The sequence below is a fragment of the Cnephaeus nilssonii genome (genome assembly GCF_951640355.1).
Source record: "Cnephaeus nilssonii genome assembly, chromosome: 12".
Taxonomy (NCBI): Eukaryota; Metazoa; Chordata; class Mammalia; order Chiroptera; family Vespertilionidae; genus Cnephaeus; species Cnephaeus nilssonii.
The window spans coordinates 76,375,929-76,401,741 of record NC_137083.1 but is presented as its reverse complement, the minus strand read 5'-3'; the positions used below and the strand labels follow the sequence as shown (position 1 = coordinate 76,401,741).

The 25,813-nt window shown below is 43.7% G+C and overlaps 1 pseudogene across 1 annotated transcript; it reads left to right on the top strand.

Moving 5' to 3' along the window:
* Nucleotides 1-18,318: 18,318 nt before the first annotated feature.
* LOC307108347 (GTPase IMAP family member 7-like) lies at nucleotides 18,319-25,089 on the top strand (annotated as a pseudogene). The gene is made up of 3 exons (XR_013815276.1): nucleotides 18,319-18,355; nucleotides 18,753-18,874; nucleotides 23,706-25,089. The product of XR_013815276.1 is annotated as a GTPase IMAP family member 7-like (transcript).
* Nucleotides 25,090-25,813: the final 724 nt, after the last annotated feature.

The window sequence follows — 25,813 nt, the reverse complement described above, 5'->3', positions numbered from 1 at the left end:
CACCTAACCACCTGCCCAGAGGGCCACCAAACGCGACAAAGCCAGGGGCCCTGCTCTGGGCCTGTGGGCAAAGTGCGCAGGTGCGGAGAAGCCAATGGGCAGTGTGCAAAGAAGCAGAGCAGACAGTGGGATGGGAGGGATACGAAGAGTGTTACCCAAGGCAAGGAAACCAGGGGCAGTGTGCACAGATAGGCTGGTGGGCGGGGGAGAGAAAAATGTCTGCCTTCATCGCCTTGGGCAGCGCACTCCGGGTTGGTGGGCAGCACAGGCAGTTGTAGAGCAGCAGGTTGGTAGCCCACTTTGGGCCAGTGGGCAGAGCATGCAGGCATCCTGCCCTGCCCAGGCTGCTCCAGGCGTGTGGGCAGCAGGCACGGAGAGCTGCTGGGCGGGGGAGGTAGGCCAGTGGAGGGTGGCCTGTACTCACCACATGGCGGTGGTGGCAGCTGTGAGTGCACATGTGGAGCCTGCTGGCCCAGCTGAAGTAGCTCCTGCAGGTCATCAGCAGAGAGGAGTGGCTGCGCAAGTCCCGTTTCCTGGCCCAGAAGGTGCGTGATCTCAGGGACAGCCAGTGTGGTGGGCCAGATTGAAGTCCTCCTGGCTGTGCCACAGGGTTTTCAGATCTGCACAGCTGCAGGCCTTCAGTGCACGCATCCTTTCCTCTCCCACCTGGCATGTGAACATCCCCCAGCATGCTGTCACTCACGTGCACCTGCAACAGTCCCGGACCATGGTGTGAGCAAGTTCCCGCCTCCTCCCCCTCCCCCTACCCCTCTGCAGCACTTCCATCAACCCCAGCATGCCTATGTCCCCCACAGGATGTGTGCATGTCCCTTCCAGCATGCTCACATCCTTTGGAGAGTGTCTGGGTGTTCTGGGTTCTGAGGGTCGGTGCCTGTGAGATGACAGTGAGAGGGCAGAGTGGTGATGCCCTGTTCCTGCAGAGGCCAGTGCAGCCATGAGATCACCTCTGTGGGGCTAATGTGGGTGCTGAAGCAGGAACAGGTAGGGACAGTCACACCTGGTGGGCCCAGGCAGCCCTCACTGAGGTGCCTTCGGTCAGCATTCAAGATTAGGAACCCAGAGGAGGCGAGGAGTTCTGTCCTCTCAGTGAAATGGTGGGATAGTCAGGGCGACTGCAGAGGAGGAATGTGTACTTTGGGTGCCAGCACCCCTGAGCAAAGGCTGCCCATACTGAGACTTGCTTGCTTGGACCCTAGCGCACTTCTGCCAAATAGCGGGTGACAGGAGTTGCTTTTTCAAGTTAATGAGAGAAAACATTGATTCTCCCTCTGCCCATGAAGGTGGAAAATGGAGTGGGGAGACATGTGGGGAGTGAGTGAGGTTCCCCATCTGGGGATTCCAAATCCGCTGTTGATTCCTTTCACTGCTGAATAGAGATATACAGGGTACCCCCCCCCCAAATGTATACACACTTTGAATACCTACTAATTCTAATGGGTTTAAGCATAAAAAGAAAGAAACAACAATGGAACTGTCATCTGTTAAAAGTGTGGGCACAAACTAGCAGTCAGACATTTCCTGAGGGGTCCCAGATTATCGAGGGTGCAGGCTAGATGGAGGGGTCCCCCTCCACCTCACTGTGCATGAATTTCATGCACCAGGCCTCTAGTAATGTATAACAGTAATGCAGAAGGTGGGAAGAGACTTTACAGCATATGTGATGTGATATAACATTTGATGAAAGTAGAATATGATAAGTTAAAGGTGCATATTGCAAACCGTGGAGCAACCAATAAGAAAATCAAATGAAATATAGAATAACACAAGAGTTGAAATAAAACAGAATTTTAAAAATTCACAAAAAAAGCAGAAAAAGGCAAAAAAATAGATGGGCAAACTAAAACAAATAGCAAGAGGATGAATTTAAGCACAACCTTATCAATAATCATATTAGATGTAAATTATCCTAATGCTCTAATTGGACAGTCACATTGGATTTTGAAAAAGCAAGACCAAGCTGAATGCTGTCTAAAGGAAATTTCACTTTAAATATTAGAACAGAGACAGGTTAAAGGGAAAGAATTAAAAAAGATATACCATGAAAGGGATACACCATGCACAGATTAAGCACATGAAATCTGCAGGGGCTGTATTAATATCAGACAAAGCAGGCTTCAGAATGATACCATTTTTACACCCTGGATAAGGAAGGACATTCCATAATGATAAATAGGTTACTTTTTCAATCCTATCTAATAAATATGCAAATTAACCATCACTTCATTACACCACAAGCCACCCCCACCATCCAATCAGGAGCAAATATTCAAATTAACCTAACCAAGAAGGCTGCAGCCATGGAGAGAGCAGGAGGGAAGCTTGGGTTTCTCCGGCGATGGAGGAAGCCAAGCTTTCCACACCCACTGGCTGGCCCAGGCCTCCACTCCTGGCTATAAAATTTCAGTTATAGAAGATAAATAAATCCCAATAAAAATGGCAGCAGCCATGGAGCTGGAGAGAGCAGTAGGCTAGGGTTGCCCCCAGCGATGAAGGAAGCCAAGCTTCTGCAGCCCTGGTCTGCCTTGGCCTCTGCTTAAGGCTACAAAGTTTCAATTGTAGAAGATAAATAAATCCCAGATACCAGGGCCTCCCCTTGGGTTGCCGGGAGGCGTGGCCAGCCTGCAAAAGAACATAGGCTCCTCGCCCAGGCTGCCCCATGTCGCAAGGGAACTCCCACCCTGATCCGGGACACCCTTCAGGGCAAACCAGCTGGCCCACACCCGTGAACAAGGCCTCTATCCTATCTAATTCTATCTAATAAAAGAATAATATGCAAATTGACCATCACTCCAATACACAAGATGGCTGCCCCCATGTGGTCAAAGATCCTGCCCCCATGTGGACACAAGATGGCCACCACAAGATGGCCTGCAGGGGAGGGCAGTTGGGAGGTACCAGGCCTGCAGGGAAGGACAGTTAGGGGTGACCAGGAGTGCAGGGGAGCAGTTAGGCATCAATCAGGCTGGCAGGGGAGTGGTTAGGGGGTGATCAGCCTGGCAGGCAGAAGCAGTTAGGGGAAATCAGGAAGGCAGGCAGGCGAACAGTGGGAGCCAGCAGTCCTGGATTGTGAGAGGGATGTCCGACTGCTTGTTTAGACCTGATCCCGGTGGGGAGGGCAGTTGGGGGCCATGAGGCCAGCAGGGGATGGCAGTTGGGGGCCATGAGGCTGGCAGGGAAGGGTAGATGGGGGCCATGAGGCCATCAGTGGAGAGCAGTTGGGGGCCATGAGGCCGGCTGGGAAGGCATTTGGGTGCCATCAGGCCAGCAGGGGAGCAGTTAAGTGGCGATCATTCTGATAGGCATTCAAGTGGTTAGGAGCCAGAGGTCCCAGGTTATGAGAGGGATATCTGACTGCTGGTTTAGGCCCCATCCCTGGGATCGGGCCTTAATGGGCAGTCGGACATCCCTTGAGGGGTCCCAGATTGGATATGGTACAGTCTGGGCTGGGGCACACCTCCCCATGCACGAATTTAGTGCACTGGGCCTCTAGTAAGATAATAATACTGAATTTTCATGTACCTCATAGATAACTGAGCTTCAAAAAACAACAACAACAACAACAACAAACCAAAACAAAACAAAACACAAGAGAGCTTCAAAATTCAAGAAGTAAATGCTGACAAAAACAAATGGAGAAATATTCAAATGCATATTTATGGTTGGAGATTTCAACATTCCTCTCTCAATATTGGAATTATCTTCCTTTTTTCCTAAATTGAGCACAGACAAGGGAAGAGAAAGTGGGTTTTCTAGTTCAGATATCTACCCACTCAACTCTGACTTGTGATTTCATTGCCACATTTCCCACAGTCTTATCTGAAGAGATTCCTGAGGGTCAGAGGAACTCTAAGACTTAGATTTGCTTCCTGATCTCTGGGCAGTGTGCAGCTTGGTGTGTGCCATCTATTCTTTCTAGGCCCCTGTTTCCTCCTTTGTCAGAAATAGACAGCAGTCTCTCCTGTTTAAAGATCACCTGAAACAACTGTGAGTGGACTGAGGAGGAGACTGTTCACAGTGGTGCTGTTGACATGTGAGGATGATCGTCAACTCAGCTGGGAACATGTCTTTCCTGACCAAGCTGCTGCTCTCAGAACCTCTATGAAGAGGCTAAATTACACAAGGATGATCAAGGTCACAGAGCTAGCATGCCATAACTTATGGGCAAGGGCTGTCCAAGGGTGAGCAGAGGCTGTTGTCCCTTCTGAGCAAGGTCATCTGTCCTCTTAGTGTAAAGGGGGTGAGTGAGTGTTGGGACCAGGAGATGGATGTGGGGTGGGGAACATTATCCACTCTTTTGAACAAAGGAGATTTGCTTCAGGAATGGGTAGCAAAAACAGGGGGAAATGACCATTTACCCCTTACATTCCATCCTTCAGTGATAGTATGGTGTGTGTCTTCCACGCTCAGAAAACTCCATATTCAGAGGTAGAATTTGACCTTGTAGGACCATCATCAAGGCCTTTTTCTAGATACTGATGGCCATTTAGGAATTCATGACACTGCTGATAAAGCAGTACAGATGATATTTCTGCTATCTTTCCATTATGGAGTTACAGCTCAATTCCATTGTGGTCCCATAACGTATCCCATATGATTCCAATTCTCTTAAATGTTGTGAGATTTTTTTATGGCTCAGTATATGGCTTGTCTTGATATATGTTCCATGTGCATCATAAAAAATATGTCCTCAGCAAATATGAACTTCTACAAACCTCAATAAATCCATTCATTGAGGGTGTTATGGAATTCTTCTAATCCTGGTTCTATGTAGCTGTTCTGTCAATTGTTGAGGGGGCGGTGAAGTTTCTAACTCTAATTGTGAATTTGTCTGTTTTTCCTTTCAGTTGTCAGTTTCTGCTTCACATTTTTCACATCTCTGTTGTTTGGGAAAACACATTTAGGATTGCTCTGTCTTCTTGGTGGAGTCACCTATTTATCATTATGTAATGTTCCTCTCTGTTTCTGGTAATTTTCTTTGTTCTGAGGTCTAATTTATTTGCTATCAATACAGCCATTCCTTTTACATGAGTAATACTTGCAACACTGATCTTTTCCATCCTTTAATTTTCAGCCTGTTTCTACCATATGGTTGGGTCATGAGTTTTAATCTACTCTGCCAATCTCTGTCTTTTAATTGATGTGTAGACAGTAAAAATACTCTCTTCCCTAGTGGCCTGGATTACAGCCATCGTGGGGTGTGCATGTCCCCTGGAAATCCTGGGTGTCCCTTCCTAGATTTCTACCAGCTCAATCAATTTTCATTGAAGACTCTCCGAGCTCCGTTCTTCCCAATCAAAGAGCAATAATCAAGTATTTCAACACACTAGACATTTGCTATTCTTTTTTTCTCATTTATTTTCATCAGTGACCATCTCCTTCCTCAGCAAAGTGACAGTGGTAGAGTTTTCTTGCAAAAGGATATTGACAAATGGACAAGACTAAAATCAAGATTCCTATCAGTGCCTCTGCTAGGATCTGTGCAAAACCCTTGAACCACAATGCTCTTTGGCAGCAGAGGAAATATCAAGTCTCAGCATTTGACACTGGTGGTTCCATTCTTGTTCCTAATGGTTTCCAGGGCTCGTGGGTCTTTTGCTCCACTATTCACTCAACTGTTGCAGATTATTTTCCATTTTTACATGTTTCTTTAGTGATGTAAGGGTATCAGTGACCTGGGAATCTCTGTCAGTGAAGGCACTGGGTGGAGGATACTGTGAAGAAGTGTCTGAAATTACCTAGCAGTATTGGAGGTGGGCTTGAGTTTGTGTATGAAAATGGAGACATTAGGGACTGAGCAAGTGTGGGTGGCCAGATAATCCAAAGTCTTAGTGTCTCCTAGAGACTCCAGTCTCTGGTTAAAGTTTTCTTGGACTTGTAGAAGCCCCTGCATTCAAGCTGCAAAGGGGTATGATTGGAGATCATCGGGGAGGCGTCCCTTCCTGAGACTGATGGGCAGTTTAGTGTCTTATCTTCTTATGGGCACTTACTTCAATGTGTACATGTGGTGCAGGAGGAGGTGTGGGAACTGTGTGTCTGCACTTGGGTGCATGGTTTTTGCAAAAGGAGTTAGGAATGACAGAGCAGTGTCTTTGTTTAATGGACATATAAGGCAGATGAATAAACATCTATAAATACTGATTTCCGTTATCACAACGTGAATGTCCAGGGCATTTGTTCATGCAATTCAGATTCAATTGAAGCAAACAGGCATGGACGGAGGCTTTGTGTTGATTCTGGCCTTTGGTCCCCTGGGGTGACCAGGAATGATTCCAGGATCTGGGACAGCAGCCTGAGGTCTGTGGAAAATAGGCAAGAGCTACACTTGTTGGGCTCCAGTAAGAAGAGCTCAGGGAAGGCTAGGTCCCATGGGCAGGTTTGGGACACAAGGAAAGCCTGTGGGCCCCGGAGGCACAGACACCAGGGAAGGATGTGATTGTCAGGTGATGGGTCCAAGTCTCACTTAGATACACTCTGTCACTCAGGATGGATCTCAACTATGGTCTCTGGCTTCCAGCTGGCAACACAGGACCAGGAAGCCCAGGAGCGCAGCTGTGTGCAGTTTCCCTGCCACCATCCATATGCGCAGCCACCACAGGAGCCCTCAACCTCATCATCCCACGTGCAGCCTGCCAGCCTCTCTGCCACCCATGTCAGCTGCTCTTTGGGCTCCAGAAGGCCAGTGTCTGCACTCTATGACTTCCAAGTACCACCTGTCCCACCTGCGACTCCCCACCTCGCAGATTCTGGTCACTGAAGTGGCTGTGAGTCTGGAGATAAAGTGCCTGTGGCCCAGGATGCTGTTCCCGGTGGTGCTCTTCCTAGCCCCTTTCTTCCCCACCAGGATGAGCCTCAGCATGGCCTGCCTGGTGTCTTTGGAATCTAGAGGACAAGTCATCTGTGAGCTTCTAAATCTTAACCCTTTGCACTCGCTTGCTTTTTTCTCGATTCCTTTATTCTAATGCTAACCGTGTCAAGTCACACTCGACATCCGAGTGCAAAAGGTTAAAGCAATGTATCCCGGTTACCTGGACCCAGAAGCCCTTAGAAGAAGAACTACAGTGTCTCAACACTGCTTTACCAACCAAAGCCTTACTAATCTCAGGAGGATCTTCACTGTCTATCCATGTCACCCTGGCTACACCATGTTTACCTGTAGATGCTCAACATCTGGATGGCATTTCTCTAGGGGATCCCCTTCATCATTCCAGACATGACCTCACCTCCATTATCCCTGGTGGTCCACACCCTGCAGACGTGTCCCTATTTGGGCGTCAGTGGCCTCTGTCATACTTCTCCCAGATTCCAGTCCAGGGAAGATGAGCAGGAGGGGTCAGTAGCCCGGGTGTGAGGAGTTGTCTGGAGAACCAGACACTCTGTGTTTGACCCACATTCCTGCCATTGGCTAGCTGTGCCACCTTGGAAGTTGCTTAATCTAAACATGAAATTTTATTCAAAAATGGGACTAAGGGTACTGAGTTGTTTATTCTGGGGTTGTTGAGAGGACTCAATGAGATCACCTCCTTCCTTCTTTCTTCTCTCCCTCTCTCTCTCCTCCACACGCCCCTCCCTATTAAACCTGCTGACTGCTAATGAGACATCCTTTTAACCCTCTATTCTGGTTCTCTAACATTCTAGCAGGTGAGTCACACTCTATCCAGTCTGTGATCTGATACCTTCTTCATCCTCTTCCAAGGAGATCAGAGTAGGTTTATTATCCTCATTTTATACTTGGGGAATGGAAGCGTAAGCTAATCAAGTTCATATCTCCCAGCTGGGCAGGGGCATTACCTAGTTAAATGCACATACAGGGCTCTTACTGTTTCACTCCAGACACATTTGGGTTCATCTTATTAGTCCAGAGTTTGCCCATTCCCCTCACAGAGCTCACACAAGGGGCAAGTATGCACATATTCTTATCACAGGCATTCTCTTCATCTCTTCTGTCCTCCCATTCTTACACAAAAGAGTCCCAAACACAATTTCATTCATTCATTCAATAAATAGGTTTAACTACCTATAATGTATTGGGCCAAATCCAAAAAACTATTGACACCACACAGACACAGCCATGCTTCCAGGTTCCCCAGAATGTCAGAATAGAGGAAAGAACATTGGAAGGGTCTGGGCTGGATTTGAAATGGTACTGTGAGGGGTTTTGTTGACTTTGCTTTGTATTTTCAGGGATTTCAAATGCAAAGGGCAGACAGGAGATTGTAACACTTACTACCACTTATGGATTTAAGATTTAGATATTAAATTTTCAAGGTAATTCTATGTTAGTGACCAAAGCTGTAGATACTAAGTTTTCCCAGGAGATTCAGCAGCCAGGGAGGACTTTGAAAAACCATGAGAACTAGAAAATTTGGCAGGGCCAAGGGAAACACTCAGGGTGGTTGGCCTTGGAGACAAACAAGAAGAGAAATGGAGCTTTGGTTTTGGAAATTGAAGAAGAAACCTATGTCCCAGGTGATCTGCAGCCTCTGACTCTGCTCTGGGAGTAAAATCACTGTCCTGTCACAATGTTTCTAAGTATGTTCAGTGTCCTGGAGAGACTGGGACACTCCCCTCCAACTCCTGACATCCTGCCCCAAAGCTGAGGCTTCTCCAAGTAAAGAGGCTCCACCCAATCAGTCAGTATTTAATACAATTGAACATTCTATTCTCAACAAGTCCCTGTGCACAAGGCAGTCTGTCCTCAGTCTGCCTCTCCAGCCTCAGGACAAGGAAGCCCCTCACTCACATGATCCCCAGAGAGCAGATGTTGGGGCTTTCCCAGCTGCCTTGTGCCCTCAGGCCTGTGACTGTTCCAGCCTCCCCCACACTCTGCCTGAGTCCTGTCTGTGCTTCACCTTCCATTTCTATTTCCACCTCTTCATGTTGTCCTGGTTACCACAGGTGACTCTTCTCTCCAGTTGGCACCGCACAAGGAGAAGCCAAGGGAGAGGCGGGCTGAATACCTTGTCTCTGGCCAAAGGACTTAAATGATAGGCTGGCCTGGTCCTCAATCTAAAGGTGTTCATATTTCTGCAGGAACTCCCCCCACACCCAAAACCTTCATACTGTTCACCCCCATGGAAATCAATACACTCCCATGACTGACACCAGAGCGGAAATGGAGAAAGAGCCACAGATGCAAAGGCCAGGAATTTTGCTAATGCAAGGAATCCTAGCCAAAGGTGGAGATGAGAAAGTTCAGGGAACTGACAGTACTGTGGGTAAGCTGGGATTTAGAAAGTTCCTGATCAGGTCCAGAGGGCTGAAATCTGGGGTTACATACAAATTCTGTCATAGAGGAATGGAAACCATGTGGAATTTTATATTTTAAACCTCCAAGGAACTGAGTCTATTCACCTAGTCCAGGGATTCCTGAACCACCTTTCTCTGGGAATTATCTAGGGGATTCTGTCAAATGTGTATTTCTCAAAGATTTTTGTTCACATACCTGTAATTTCAGAATATAAGCACCCCCACAGCCCAGCTAGTGATTGTGATGCACTCAGTGCTGATCTCAGTGTCTGAATCAGATTTCCTAGTCCAGTCCCTCATCATGCCGAGGAGGGGAGGGAGTTCAGAGGGCACAGCCACCCACACAGTCCTGGGCAGCTTGTGTTGGGGAACAGTGTTTAAGGACACAAGTAGGGCAAGTGTTGGAAGACCATGGTCATGACCTTTGCAGTCTCTAGCATGTTGCTTTCTGGGCACTTGGAGGAGAGTGGAGTGTTTTAGGCGGTTCAGCCCAGATGCACACAGGTTATCAATTTAACATGTTCTGAGTTTAAACTCACTTATATGTCCTCAGAAATCTCTTTGCCTTACTTGATATGCACATGGGGAGTCTTTTCTGCCTTCTAAAGCATGTTTTGATCCTTGTAGGAGAGTGAGTAGACCCCTTCCTTCCTTGTTAGGGGAGTAGGTTAGGAGAGGGCTTAGCCCAAGCAAGAGCCTGGGCATCTAGGCTGGAGGAGATGCTTGCCACTCCTCCTGAAGCTGCTGTGTGTGAAACTCAGGCATCTTTACGCACCCGGGAGTGTGGAGTCACTCTTTCTAGATCATATGCCCCTTCCTGGTATCTACTAGAATAGAGGTGCTCACTCAGTGAGCTTCTTGCAGGCACTGCATTCTTCCAGGTCCTCAAAGATCCTACTCGCTGGCCTGCTCTCTTCCTCTGCTGGCATTTACCTTTCCTGCAGAATCAGTGACAGGCTCTGAGGCTGGCCCAGAAGGCCCTGACCTACTGCTGTTCTCCGGTTTTGAGTGCAGCATGCTTTTCCTCCCAGCACATGGGGAAGTGTCCCAACTCTCAGAACTCAGAGGCAGGAAGCCCAGGGAGGGGCGCCCAAGGGTGACATCTTAAAAAGAAAGGAACATTCACCACTGAGGCAGTGGGATGGGCATTTTCCACTGGGAAACACAGCTTTGGACTATAGTGATGTTCTCAGAAGCTCTCTGTCACACTAGCACTTGTCCCCTCAGGGGCTATAACCTCAGGATAGAAGAGCATTTTAGGTTTGTGAGGCCTGTTTTCACTTCTAGCCTTGATGACAAATTTTAACTCCTTTTGTCTTTAATATTTTCCTATAAAATGTCCTCTTGAGAGCCTCTTCCCTGGGACAGTGCCACGAAGGTGGTCCTGGTGCCAGGAATCACCTGCAAAGTCTCCTGGTTCTCAAAGGAAATGAAGGCGTTTTCCTATTAAAAATGGGAGACTAGGGAGAGGGTGAAAACTGTCATTCAGGGCTTACTCTAGCCATTTCTGAAGGTCTCTCTCCCCAGAGGGTCCTGAGAAAGTTGAGGAAAATAGCCAGTTACTGAGTAGTGGGAGAGTGGGAAGCTATAACAGGATTATGCTGATAGGGGGCCTGACCAGATTAGGTCATTAAGCAGGATGTGACCAAGTCTAACTCACACTCTCTGAGTTGACTTTTCCTATATATAGTGAGGGGTTTTACTTAATGTGACTAATGGGCTGGGGTCTGATTTTCACACATTCTTGCCAGCTCCTTATCTCTAGTGAAGAATGCAACTCCCACTAATTCCACCTAGTTTTCCCCCACGTTCATCTACACCAGTGATGGGCAACCTTTTGAGCTTGGTGTGTCAAACTTCGCCAAAAAACTGAGCATAACTCGGGTAGTGTGTCACTTTGAGGTAAAAACTAACTTCAAGACTCTAGTCGCAAATATTTCATCCTCGGCATGTGGCCGCGTGTCATCAGAAATGGCTATGTGTGTCAGTGCTGACACGCGTGTCATAGGTTCGCCATCACTGATCTACACTAATAAAAGAGAAACATGCAAATTGACTGTACTTGCCCTACACCCACAAGCCACGCCCATGAGTCAATCATGAGTGAGTATGCAAATTAATCCAACCAAGATGGACCAAGCAGGAGGCTTGGGTTTCCCTGGCGATAGAGGAAGCCAAGCTTCCTGGCTGGCCCTGGCCTCCGCTCAAGGCTACAAAGTTTCAATTATAGAAGATAAATAAATTCCAGATCCCAGGGCCTCCACGTGGGATGCCAGGGGGCGTGGACGGCCTGCAAACCATCACAGGCCCCTCACCCAGGCCGCCCCATGCCCCAAGGGAACCCCGCACCCTGATCCAGGACACTCTTCAGGGCAAACCAGCTGGCCCCCACCCATGCACCAGGCCTCTATTCTATCTAATAAAAGAGTAATATGCAAATTGACAATCACTCCAACACACAAGATGGCGGACCCCATGTGGTCAAAGATGGCTGCCCCTATGTGGACACAAGATGGCTGCCACAAGATGGCAAGCAAGGGAGGGTAGTTGGGAAAGACCAGGCCTGCAAGGGAGGGCAGTTGTGGGCAATCACGTCAGCAGGAGAGGGCAGTTGGGGGCAACCGGGCCTGCAGGGAAGGGCAGTTGTAGGAGCACCCAGGCCTGTAGGGGAGAGCAGTTGGGGGGGGGGACCAGGCCTGCAGGGGAGGGCAGTTGGGGAGGACCAGGCCTGCAGAGAAGGTAGTTAAGATTCTCACTCTTGTTACTGAAATTTGGTACATTATAAAAAATTAACATTTCTTCATTTGCTGTATTACCTTAGGGCAGTTTTAGAGACTTTAATTATAAAAAAATGTCACCATATATGGTTGTTCCACCAGCTATAACTCTGCAGGGCCCCTCACAATCCTGTCTGAAAATGGAAACCCAGTCAGTAGTTTTAGATTCAATGTTGGTTACTCTGCTAGCTCCCCTCATCTTCCTTCCTGTTGAGTGCATGGATTTTGTATAATTTAGTGTTCCATTTTTGTTGTTCTTTAGTGGAGTAGAATGAACTATTGCTAAATGGGGCCTAGGTGACAGCTCCCTTGCCTTCCAGATTGCATTGTTTATCTGGGGTCCTTGGCTTTCCAATCAATGCAGATGTGTTATACTTGCAGAGGATAGGAGAAATGCTGGTGCCTCCTTATATTTCCAAGTACTTATTTGTGGTCTTTCACAGCTCATAAATAAGTTTCCTAATTCTAATTTTAAGTGATATTTTCAAGTGATATTTCTTCAAGAAATATTCCAAAACGATGAGTCTGCATCAGCTGTTTATTCACCAGTTAAGCTTTGAGAATATAATTGTTAGAATTTGAAAGATGGCAACATTCATGAGCATTGGTTCAATTCAGAGTAGAATTTATTTTGTTTGGCTCATGTCAGAGTCGAAGTGCTAAGTGTTGTGCCTGCTCTGGAGGAGGAACAGGTGAGGGTTTGGAGACTCACAGGAAAACTCCTCCATTTCATCCTCAGGCCAGCACCAGCCTAGGAGGGGTCCAAAGTGGCCCTGAACACAGTTCAGGGTGATCTTTATGGTGAAGTTTTTTCTTGGCCCAGCCTTCTCCTCTCACACCTCTGAACACTTCAGCAGGTACAGATAAGGGGACATGGGCCCTGTAACCTAGCCTTTCTAGCCTGTGCTGTGACCAAAACTTCAAGTGATGAGTTAAACAGAACAAGGAGGAAGTAAGGGCTGGAAAGTGCTGTGGTGGAGGCAGGATGCATGCTTTCCTGTGCACAAGTGAATTTACAATAAATCATCCTGTAGCTCGTTTCTTGGAAATAGAGTGGATTATGAGAAACAATAAAACATTTTGTGCTGTGATACACTTGGATACACATTAAAATTGCACCTTTGTCCCTTGGTAAAGATGTACTTACAGCATTTATCAGTAGTAATAAAGCACCTAAGGACATATGTTTATGGGAGAACTGGAGTGAAGAAAAAAAAAAAAGTCAATTTAAACCCAAAGGGAAGAAATGCAGATAATAGCAGAAATTATGCAAACCAAAATGAAAATCCCAGAAAGGAGGCAAATGACTGAATGTTAACAGATGGATCCAGCAGCCTCTGAATTCTTTCTGGGTTCCTGTTCTAAGCAGCCTATTCTTCTGCCCCTATGGTCATGGAAGGGCTAAGAATTCAGGGTTGTCCAAGCAAACAAAGGGTTATGAAGTAAGGTGACTAAAAAGTCTTGGCAGATGAGTAATGAAGGGAGTGGAGGGTGTGCTGAGAGTGGCAGAGAATTGTGGGAGAAGCACACTTGCTTCCCTGCTTCCTGCCTTCTTGGCTGTTGGTGCCTCATGGTAATGGGGCTGGGATCTGTCACTGTCAGTAACTACACATGACTCAGATGACCCCAGGCACTCAAAGCATGGGAGCCGAGGACCGCAGTGATATTGCTCCTTCACACAGACCCCTCAAGCCAAGAGTCCCAGGACTGGGCCCTCCATGTGCTCTTCCATGAGGACCCCTGTTCGTTGGCACAAGTTTATCACTACAACCAACCAACATCTGAGAGGAAATGTGGGTAAGCAGCCAAGGCTCAGGATTCAAATCATAGGGGGAGTCTGAGGACTCGTTCTCATGGGGCAAGGCTCAGATATTGGTGTATGGTGCATTTCCTTGGAGGCATCAGACTTAGGTGATATGACACTTATCTATCTTCTTATCTGTAGATATTCCAGGCCTCAGAGAGGTTATCATTTTGTCTAAAACCATAGATGCTGCTAGTGGCAGAACCAGAACAATACAGCTTTCCTGACTGCATTTCACATGTTAATGGCAGACAATAATGCTGATGTGCTAATATGACAATCTGCTCTGTAGCTCATGGAACAAAACCAGTGTCACTGATGTTAACAGAAGGGGACACACTGTCAGATACATTAGCATTATGTGCTGTTAGCCGAGCAAGGTGGCTCCGTGTATTTAAATGCACGGACGCTCTTTTTGTTTTACTTTTCAAAGAATGAGGACCTCCTCTGTTTTTTAGATGAAACTATTTATAATTTTTAAAATTAAAATTTATTGGGCTGACATTGGTTATTAATAGTATGTGTATTTCTAGTGTGAAATCCTATGGTACATTATCTGTATATTACATGGTATACCCACCACCAAAATTCTGGTCTCTTTCCATCTCCATATATTTGACTCCATTTACCCCTTACAAACCCCCATCCTCCTTTGTAACCACCATACTGTTGTCTTTGTCTCTGAGTTTTTGTAAAACTATTTATTATTTTGTGTGACTGTTGTTCTGTTGGAGTGTGAGGTCAGGTCTTGCCAGTGGGCCTGGAGCATGCTCTCAGGCAGAGGTGGTCTCAGGATCTGCTGTGCTCACACCAGCTTGGTAGTCTGCCCACTCCCTTAAGAGTCCAGGAGCCTTTCATTTCTACTTTATCTCTCAAAAAGAAAGAATTTGGGGGTTTGTTTTGGTGCTGCATAAATTTGTTCACAACCACCAAATTTTTCAGTAAAGGGCTGAGTTCAGACACTGTAAAAGTAAGGAGAATGGGGTGGTGCTGATTATAGGGCATGGGAGCCCTGGGCAGTGAGTCGTTGCTGAGAGACAGGGTCAAGCAGAGTTTAAAGGCCTTTCTGAGAAAGCCAGCACTTCACTCATCATCAGCCTCTTTGGTCCACCTGGGCCAGATGTGAGGGTAGGGGTGGGAAAGACTACTGTAGTAAACACAAGCTCATGCAGAAGGGGAAATCTCTGGGATGCTGAGTGGACAGAATATGAGGAGGGCAGGAGAAAAGGTGGAGGAAGGAGAAAGGTGTTGTGTGAGATTCCTAGGGCTGATGTAACACAGTACTCCTAACTGTGTAGCTTAAAGCCACAGAAACTTATGGTCCCATAGTTCTAGGGATCCAGCCATTCTCTCTCTGAAGGTGCTGGGGAGGATCCTTGCTAGTTTCCAGCTCCTTGTGGCTGCTGGCAACCCTGGAGGTCCTTGGCTTATAGATACATTGCTCTCATTTCTTGACTGTTGCATTTTACAAGGAGAACGCAGGCTATACCACCCAAACTGTCTTGGAAACTCAAGTGTATTGCTTTCAATCTCTTCTTTGCACCCTGCAGTAGAATATAACTCAGCAACTTCTCCCCCACTTTGTAATAAGTATCATCTTTCTTCCAGTGTCCAATACCACAGTACTCACTTTGAACTGAGATTTCACCTTTAATATTCAAATTCTCAGCAACAAACTAATCAAGGATATCTAGGCATTTCCTATCAAGTCCCCCAGAATGCTCCCAGTATCTGTGCATTACTCAATTCCACAACCACAATCATATTTTAAGCATTTTTAATTTTTTTTTATTGATTAAGGTGTTACATATGTGTCCTTATTAAGCATTTCTTTTACAACAAAACCCCACTTCGTGGTATACACACTGACCTTATGAAGTCAATACTCCATTTTAAAAATCAGTAAAGGGAGTTACAGAGAGGTTAACTTATCCACATATGGTAGGCTGAAAATTACACTTTCCCTAAACCCAAGGTAACCATGTCCTAATCCCCAGAACATATAAATGTTACCTTATTGCAGAAGTGATGAAGTTTATGATTTTGAGATGAGAGATTGTCTTGAATTTTCTGAATGGGTCCTACATGTAGTCACAAAAGCCCTCAGAAGAGGGAGGCAAGATCAAAGGAGGACAAAGGCAATGTGATGATGGCAGCAGAGATTGGAGTGATGTGATCACAAAACAAGGGATTCTGGAAGCTTCTAGAAGCTGGAAGAAGCAAGTGATAAATTCTCTGGTGGAGAGACCTTCAGCCCTGAGGATACCTTCATTTTATGTGCATAAGACTAATTTCAGGCTCCTGACCTCTAGAACACTAAGAAAATTAATTTGCATTGTCTCAGGAAACTAAATTTATGGTAATTTGTTATGGCAGCAATAGGCAACTGATATACCAAGTTAATTGTTCATTATGGAAGTTTCAGGACAGTACAAGAAGCCATTCCTTTTATCTCCTGTTATTATTTTTGCAAAGTTGTAATAATTTTGAGCAGCAGAAAGAGCCTTGAACTCCACAAGGCAGACTCGATAGAAGATAAAGAAATGTATTTTATAACCCCAATCTTTAAAAAAAATCCACATATTTACACATTGACATGTATGTCTATGATGTAAAACATAAAGGGGGAAAGGAATAATAAGAAAATTTAAAATAGGAAGCCATGTATTTCTCTACATTCATCTCTTTCCTTCTGACTATGTGGAAGGAGCAGCATCCTGGGAGGGGGGAGAGCACCTTCATGAAGTTGCAGGTGGGGACCAGCAGCAGAGAGACAGGTGGCTCACAGCAGAGCTAGATGTGAAAAGAAGCTCCTAAGGATGAGAAGCATGGCCAACTGAACAGCACAGGAGAGACATGAGGCAAAATTCCTTCTATCAAAAGTCTCCTAGAGGGAGGTCACTTCTAAGAGAGGGTACAGGGATGGGAGCTGTGTTCCAGATGCTCCTCCATGGCCAAGGACCTCAGGGCTATGACCATTCAAGACCCACATCCTATTCCCTAAAGCATCTATGGATTCTATTTTAACCACGTCCCTCTTCCCTTTTGGGAACCTATGATTGTGCTTGGAGAAGCAATTAGTTAGTTGTCCAAGAAAACATAAAAGGCTGCTTCTGGCAGGACAAGTTTCATTCAGGGAATATGGAGAATGAAGTGAAACTGGGCAGTGGTGGAGATATTTTGAGCAGGAGATGCAGTTCTGACTCTGCTCTGGACTCATATATATGCAGCCTGTGAAGGTGAGCTTCCTCTATGTGTGACTTGTAGGGTTGCTCAAGGACCTGTGCTTAGAGTGTATACTTTTTAATCATGATTTCAAACAATGGGCTTGGTATTTTCCTTTTGTGACAGACCTTGTGAATTACATAGCTGGCCCTGATCTGTATCTTTATTATAAATAGAAAAACTGTTACCTGGGTTTCTTCAAGATGACCGAAGTCATCAATACCAATAATTGGTCCAATAATATGGCCATTTACACCATCATTTCCAAATCTATCTGCTTCCCTCCATGGGTAGCAACCCTATAGTCCACTACTTCTGCCACATTTGGTCCTTTCAGTACCTACCCTCAAGCTGAAGCATTGACTAACCCACTTTCTCAATCTAGTGAAGAAAAATGTGCAATCGAAATTTAATCTTTTTGAGGTGATGCAACAGACAACTAGAACAACTTGTCAACCATGAGAGATTCAACAGTCTGCCTCTCACCTGAAAACAATTTCTAGATCCTTTTGGATCCATCCACTGGTAAATCTAGGATAAGCTGCCTCTGTCTGGGCCTGGAGATGGAGAAGGTAGGAAGGCTGGGAGGAAAGGTTGCATCTACTTCCTGGGTACATCTTTATATGTCATGTAATGTAGACTTTCAACCATGCAAAACCACATGAAACAAACAAACAAACAAAACAGAGAGATTGTGATCATTGGAAGACTTTTCCCAGGCCTCTCCTTCCTCTTTTCCACTTGGCTCATGGTTTATACTCCTTTGTACCTGAGTTTTGTTAATTTCTGAATGAGTAACTACTCTTTCAGAAGGGTCAAAACCCATATTGTACCATCACTAGCAAGACCCGAGGATACACCAAGACCCACGTCCAACTTTCTTCTTCCAGATGATCCCAAAGTCTCCCACTGCACCAGGGAAGATGACAGACACTGTACCTGGCTTTTCTGAGCAAGATTTATGTCATTTAATAAGGGCCTTTGGATCCACTACTATAACTCAAAACACCAAATATAGCTTTGGTAATTTTTGGTACAAGAGCAAGCACATGGAGGAAAAGGTTTCAACTTGGCAAAATGAAAGCACTCACCAATTTAGGGGAAATATTATTGTTTCTTTAAAGGCAAACAGTTCCTCCACTGGCTCCACCCAATCTATGCTTCCTGGCTCAGTGGTTTCAGAGGGTGTGAACAATTTTTCTTCACAGTTAAAAGTAAAGCACCAGCTAGAAGAGTGTCTTTGCAGAAAACTTGAGAACTCATCAACTGGTTGAAAAAAAAGGTGAGTCTGGCTGAGAAACAGACTTACTGCTTCTCAGCACTAGAGTTGTTTGGGCAGTAGGTCCATGGAGTGTACTTGGTGTGGGTTCTGGTCACAGGAAGGACCAGGTTCTGTGCCCGAAGCACAGTAGCGGGGGGTGCTGTCAGAATGTAGTGAAGGGGGTAGAGAGGGGAGTCAGGAGCTTTATTAGCACAATGTTACACGTCTCATATTGAACAGGACACATTTGTGCTGAGTGGTGCACCTTCATGCATTTGCTGTTGTGATAGACACTGAGGGCTGCTTGAGAAGCCTTCCTTTTCCTTGGATAAGAAATGAATGTCCCCAAGGCAGGTCTTTAGAGCTTGAAGGCAATTTGGAGACCACCCTGTCTAACTTCCTCTTTTTACTGAAAAAGAAGCAGGGTCCCGGAGAGTGTGCTGACTCAAGGGGTTGCCCACATCACTAAGGACAGAGGAAATCTGCACTGCAGTTTGCTGAATCCTTTTCATCATTCAGCAGAGAGAAACTCTAACCTGAGTAAGTGTGACATGTGAGGTGAGGAGGGGGTGTCATGGGTAGAGGATTGGCTATTCTAAAGGAACAATGTATGTGAAACTCTCCAGTTAATGTCCATAGGTACAGGCTTCCTAAAAATGTTCTGTTCTGGAAAGAGTGTGGACTCTCCTCCCTGCCCTCTCTTGATCTGGCTCTGATTCGATGTAATTTTAGAATCCTGGGTCTGAGAAGACACTGAGAGGAGGCCGATGTGTGCAGTGCTTAGGAGGGAAGGTGGCAGTCAGACAGACTTTGAATTTGATCTCTGCTCTGCCCAATACCTGTTAGCACTGTGGCATTGGGCAAGTGTCTCAGCATTTTCAAGCCACATTAATTTCTTTATTTAAAAAGTTAGAATAATGAAATTAGCTTTTTGCAGGCTATTATGGGGGAGTAGGTGAGATAATGTACAAAAAATTATCAGGGTGCTTGTTATAAAATATCAGCAGTGGTTATATTATACACATATCAAATTTTTATTGTTGAAAAATGTTAATTTTCTAAAAGATAAACAAATAATACAAGGAACTTCCATGCACCTAGACCAAGCTTCCACAATTATTAAGTGATGCCAATCTTGTTTCATCTATATACTCACCACTCCCCAGCCACCCCACATTATTTTGAAGCAAATATCATTGTTTCATTTTATCAGTAAATATTTTAAACCATTTAAAAATATGACCTTAGTCAGACTTCAGAAGGCAAATAGATTTTTTTTTTTACAAAGTTACCAGTTGCCTCCAGATGTCCCTGATTGTCTCATAATTTAAAAAGCTATTTGAAGTTGGATCCAATTAAGATTCATAAATTGCAATTGTTTGGTTTCTCTTATATTTAATTCAATATATAGCTTTCTCAACTTGTCTGTTTCTTTCTGGAAAATTTCTCTGTGTAAGAAGGAGGAAGTCTTTTTCCCAAAAGAACAGGACAGATTACATTTTGTTGATTAACATTTGAATGGTGTCATTTCACCTGCTTCCCTAGTCCAGTGTTTTGGGTGAAGTTATATTTAAGGTGAGGCTTGATCTCACTCAGGTTTGACTATTTGGTGGGAATACATCATAGGTTCAGCTGTAAACTTCCCTCAGAAGGCATATAATGTTTACTCTACAGTAATCGACATTAATGATGGCCTAAATTTCATTAAGGGTCAGAAGTGATTGTTAGGTCGCTAAAGGAGGAATGCAAGAGGCCAGTGTGGTGAGGGATTAGGAATTTATTGGATCATCCCCACACCAGGTGGCTGAGCATGGATGATTCCAGCCCCCAGTGACAGGAGTCAGAGGCTTTTAAAGAAGTTTTGGCAGGCATTTTCTGCACAGAGACTTTTTTATGTATACCCAGAGGGGACATAATGGAATGTAGTCACTGCAAGTGAAATGTGGTCTCAGCAAGGGGAATGTCCATAGTGAAATAGCCTGAAAAGCCAGTTCCCAGGGGAGGGGTATTGATACAATTGCTGGATCAAATCTAAACCTAACAGTGGTGATATCAAATTCTATCATTCTTCCCTTATTTATTAGATGAATAAAGTTCCCTCCAACCATTCTCTCATTTCCACAAACTACGGTCATATCTGAAAGACAATATAAATGCTCAATTCTTTCCCTTTTTTTTGTCAATGTTCATAACAAGAAGATGCTTTCCTAGCCCACTCCCAAGGGAGCGATTTACTATGTTAAGCAGAATGCCATGTTATGAACTCATGTATTTTAAGATATCTGATATATTTTGATTCATTTTAGTTATTATCAATGCTCACATTGCCCCATCAATGTTCAGTTGCATTCTCTTGAGGTTGGCTCTTAAGTCCTTTCCATGAGATCCCAGTGATTTTTGAGAGCATCCTGGCTTTCTTGTTGATAAGAGAATGAAGGCTAAACTGAAGCATTTTCTGCCTATTCCTAGAATCAGTAGTTTATTTATAAAATCCTATTTTTTTGGTGGGAAATGGCATTTGAAAACCACACTCTAGGCACTAAGGGTGGTCATTGTCCCTGGGCTCATTATTATCTCTATTCCTTTTCAATGGACTTCAAAACTGCACACACACACACACACACACACACACACACACACACACACACACAAGAATAGGATTTTTGAAAACAATTTTATTTTTTTCAGGTTATTTTTTTGTTAAACTTAAGTTAATAACACTAAATATGGCCAATGAAATTATTGCCTTTTTAAGTGTCTGGGACCAATTCCTTATATGGTCCACCCACCCCACAATATACAATTAAATTTGTTTTCCATTTCATTTTGGTTTTAGTATTTTGAAATATACTTTTTGTATAATTATGTAAGCTACCTACATGGTCTCAAGTTCAAATCTATGAAATCTTAGTGTGAGGAAGACACCCATTTTCCAGCTTCTGTCCTTGTTCCCTACACCCTGCTTCTCCCATCCCATGTAAGTTAATTTTTGTTGGTTTAGATTTCAGAGTATCCTGCTATTGCCTTTTCATATATATGAAAAAGATATGCCTTGTATTTTATATATGTAGCACATATTCCTCCTTATTACAAGAATGGTAGGTCAGCCGAAACCAGTTTGGCTCAGTGGATAGAGCATTGGCCTGCGGACTGAGAGGTCCCGGGTTCAATTCTGGTCAAGGGCATGTACCTTGGTTGCAGGCACATCACCAGTGAGAGGTGTGCAGGAGGCAGCTGATCGATGTTTCTCTCTCATCAATTTTCTAATTCACTATCCCTCTCAATTCCTCTCTGTAAAAAATCAATAAAATATATTTTTAAAAAATAGAATGGTAGGTCAACTCTAGATTATTTTCTTCATTTTTCCTCCACTTAATGATGTATCCGGGAGACCTCTCCATGCGTGTATAGAGAGAGACATTCCTTTTCACAGTTGGTTAGTCCCTCACTGTGTGAAGATATCTTAGGTAATTCAACCCGTCCCTACTGATGGCCATTTGATAGGTTTTTGGTCTTTTGCTAATACAAATAATGATGCAATAAATAGCCTGATGTGTAATTTTTCTACATTTTTGTCAGTGTAGTTAAGGGATAAATATTAAAATGAGGGATTGACAATGAATAAGAAAATGCATATGTACTTTTGCAGGACAGTGCTGACTTCTCTACTGTAGGGTTTGGACTGTTTTTCCATTCTCACCAGCCATGCAGGAGAGGACCTGCTTCCCTCATACCTTTACCAACAGATTATGCTAGCAAACACTTGGATTTTTGCCAAACCTGGAGGTGTCAAATAGTATCTCACCTCAGAAATAGAGGTGTAATTTAATTAATATTTTTAGTGACTTTATTTTTTTGTGTTTTGATTTATTTTTCTCTGAGTGTATGTCAATGTCTTTTGATATATTCAAGGTTCATTTAAATTCATTTTCCTCTGAATGTTTATTCCCATCTCTTGCTCCTTTTCCTATCAACTTGCTGGTATTTTGTTTCTGTACTTTTTAATTTTCTGTGTACAACAGGAACATTTACCTCCTTTGTTGTAAGCTGAAAAATATTACTTTCCTGAATTTGACATTTTTTCTTTAATTTTTCAAAGATGTCTTTTGTCTCATATTATTGGTAATATTTTTATGTAATCACACTTATTATTCATTTTCCTTACTCAATTTCAAATATTAGAAATATTTTCCTTACCTCCAGGTTACAATAATTTATCCATATGTTTTTCTTTTCTTTCTATGCATTTTTTTTTTTACATTTAAACTTCTAATCTGCTTGCAATTTGATTGACATGAGGCAATGGGTGCAATTTTATGCTCTTTTTTTTTTTTCCTGTATGGTTATATGATTACCCCAAGGTTGCTTTATTACAGCATCTTTGGCCCCTTTTATGTGGTATGCTGCCATATTGAATCTAAATGTAGCATAGTGTAATTGAATTAAATATAAAGAGTATGATTAACTTGGTCTGTTTCTGAATTTTCTGCTTTTGGTTCACTGTTCTCTCTACCCGTACAACAACATCACACTTCTGTATTTATAGAAAATGTAATGCTTGACTCCTGGTAGAGGTAGTCCTTCCTCATTGTTTTTCTTGATGTTGCTGAAACTTTCTTTCTTAACTTTCTTTTTTCTTCATCCAAATGAACTTTATAATCCACCATTTAACTTTATAATCCACTATTTTTCACCTGCATGAAAAAAAAATGGTGATGACAAAAATTTTAACTTTACAGTTATATAAAATAATGTTAGAGAAGTATCTACTTTTTCATCATCCCAAAACTTTATAACCTGCTATTTTAACTTTATAATCCACTCTTTCTCGGCTACAGGGAGAAAGTGATGATAAAAAATTTAAATTTATATTTATAAAAGATCATGTTAGATAATTATTTTCAATGTATAAAATGCTTTACACATGGATCAGTTTTGAATTCAGTAAAATGTCTTGACTGCACTAGGTAATTTTCTACTTCATCTATTAATAAGATGTAACAACAAAATTTTTAATGGATATTTCCAAATGAGACACATCTGTAGCTTTATTTATTGGTTAAATCTGTTAGCTTTAGGATCAATATCATACTTGATTCATAGAAAGAATGGAAAGATTTCCCCTTTTTTTATATGATCAGAAATAGCTCACATAACATTGAGGTGATCAGATTTGTAGAGGTTTAAGTGAGTTCTCCTGTGAAAGCACCTGGACGTTGCATTCTTTTGTGAGAAAACTGATTTATTATTTCCTCCAGATGAGTAATGGACCATTACAAATTTTCAGGGAGGACAAGAATGAAGAAAAGAGGGTTGGGGATGGTCTCCACTTACCTAAGTACCCTTTCCCCTTCTCATTCCCTTCCTTAAGGTCTTGTTGGTACCTGCACCCCAAAACTTCTTGAAAGAACATGGCTGGCCTTCAGGACAACACTCTGAGGATTGTTCTGGTGGGGAAAACTGGAAGTGGGAAAAGTGCAACAGGAAACATCATCCTTGGGAGAGAAGTATTTAAATCTAAAGTTGCTCCCCATGCTGTTACCAAGGAATGTCAGAAAAAAGAGCGACACTGGAAGGGGAGGAAGCTTCTTGTTGTGGACACCCCAGGGCTCTTTGACACCAAGGAGGGACTGATGACCACCTGTAGGCAAATCAGCCAGTGTGTCGTCCTATCCCGCCCTGGGCCTCACGCCATCATCCTGGTTATACAGCTGGGCCGCTACACGGAAGAGGAGCAGAAAACAGTTGCATTGATCAAGATCCTCTTTGGGCAGTCAGCCATGAAGCACATGATCGTCTTGTTCACTCGCAAAGATGAGTTGGGTGATGAGACACTGGCTGATTTTATAGCAGCATCAGAGGTAAACCTGCAAAGCATCATCAAGGAGTGTGGGAACCGCTGCTGTGCCTTCAATAACAAGCCAAGTGATGAGGCTGAGAAGGAAGCTCAACTGCAGGAGCTGGTGGAGCTGATAGAGGAAATGGTATGGAAAAATGGAGGGGCTCACTTTTCTGATGCCATCTACAAGGACATAGGGGAAAAGCTGCAATGGCCAGGCACAAGCCCTGAAGAAAATCTATGCTGATGAATTACAGGAGGAAACTAAACTACTTGAAAAGCAATGTGCTCAGGAAAAAATATCAGAGGAAAAAGCTAAGGAGGGAAAAAAAATGTTATCGGAGAAGTATTATGAAAAAATTAAAAATATTGAGGAAGAAGCTGAAAGAAATGTATTTCAAGATGTTGTAGCTACAGTTTTGAATGCACTTTCAAAAATATGGAATATGTTTTGGAAATGATGTAAATCTTATTTATGTTTCTTAATTTACTATGATTTGTTAATTGGTTAATTGTACAGCAATCTATTCTATCCCACCCAGTCTCATTGTAATCTGAGTTTGTTTTTTCTTCTGTTGAATTATAGGGCTTTTCCCTACCATAAAATTCAATGGGCTTTGTGACTGCTTTGACAACTAGTTTGTACTTGTGACTTCAAAAGTGAGATTGGGAAAATGCCTCTTTGCTCCCTAGGGTTTGTGGGCTTAGCAATTGGCCTCCATGTGATGAGGAAGCCCAAGTTGCCCATTGAGAAACCATGCGAAGAGGACTTGAAGTCACTGGCCCACTCCCCTGGCTTGTCTTTCATCTGCCAGCAGAAACAACTTGCCAGCCATGCAAGTGAGGCAACATGGAAGCAGCTGCCAACTGAGCCACCTCAGATGAAGCTGCAGAGAGCAAAGATGGGCCATCCTACTGCATCCTGCCCAGATTGCAAATTCAAATAAATAAATAAATAAATAAATAAAGAGTGTTGTTGGTTTAAACCACTAGACTTTGTGATGGTTTGTTATGCTGTGACAGTAACCAACAGCATCTTCCCAGCTCATTCAGCACCAATAACCACAATGCTAACAAACGGAAGAAGTTACAGAGTTGGCATAATAAGGCAATAACATATTATGAAGAGTTCACAGACTCAATTTAGGAAAATTCAAATGAGAAATCCTGCATGTGTCAAGTGTTAGGAACACCGGTGATACACATTTTTTTCAGTCCATGTCTCTGAGCACCTTGTTAGTGAAGCAGCAACTTCTCCAACAAGATGGTTCTGTGGTCCGTGTGAGGCAGGATAGTAAGAAGCTAGGAAAATTCCTGGACAAATGGAATAGAGAAACTGAGATGAGAAAATTAACTGTTTGGGCGGTTTGTAGCCAGCTTGTTAATCACAAAATCCTATCTTCTCCAACCAAGAGCACTTGAGAGCAAATGGTTTATACATCTCCTCCCTAACCAGGGAATACATAGCTTAAATCACTCTTGTCTGGGAAGTAGAGCACAAAGACTCAATTCATGTGATTTGTGCCAGCTAAACCCAAGGGCAGATGAAGTCAGGGAAAAAGAACAAAAACCCATTAAAGCCAGGCACAACAAAGATAAAATAAAACAGTAAAACAGACCAAAGAACTATCCAAAATCCC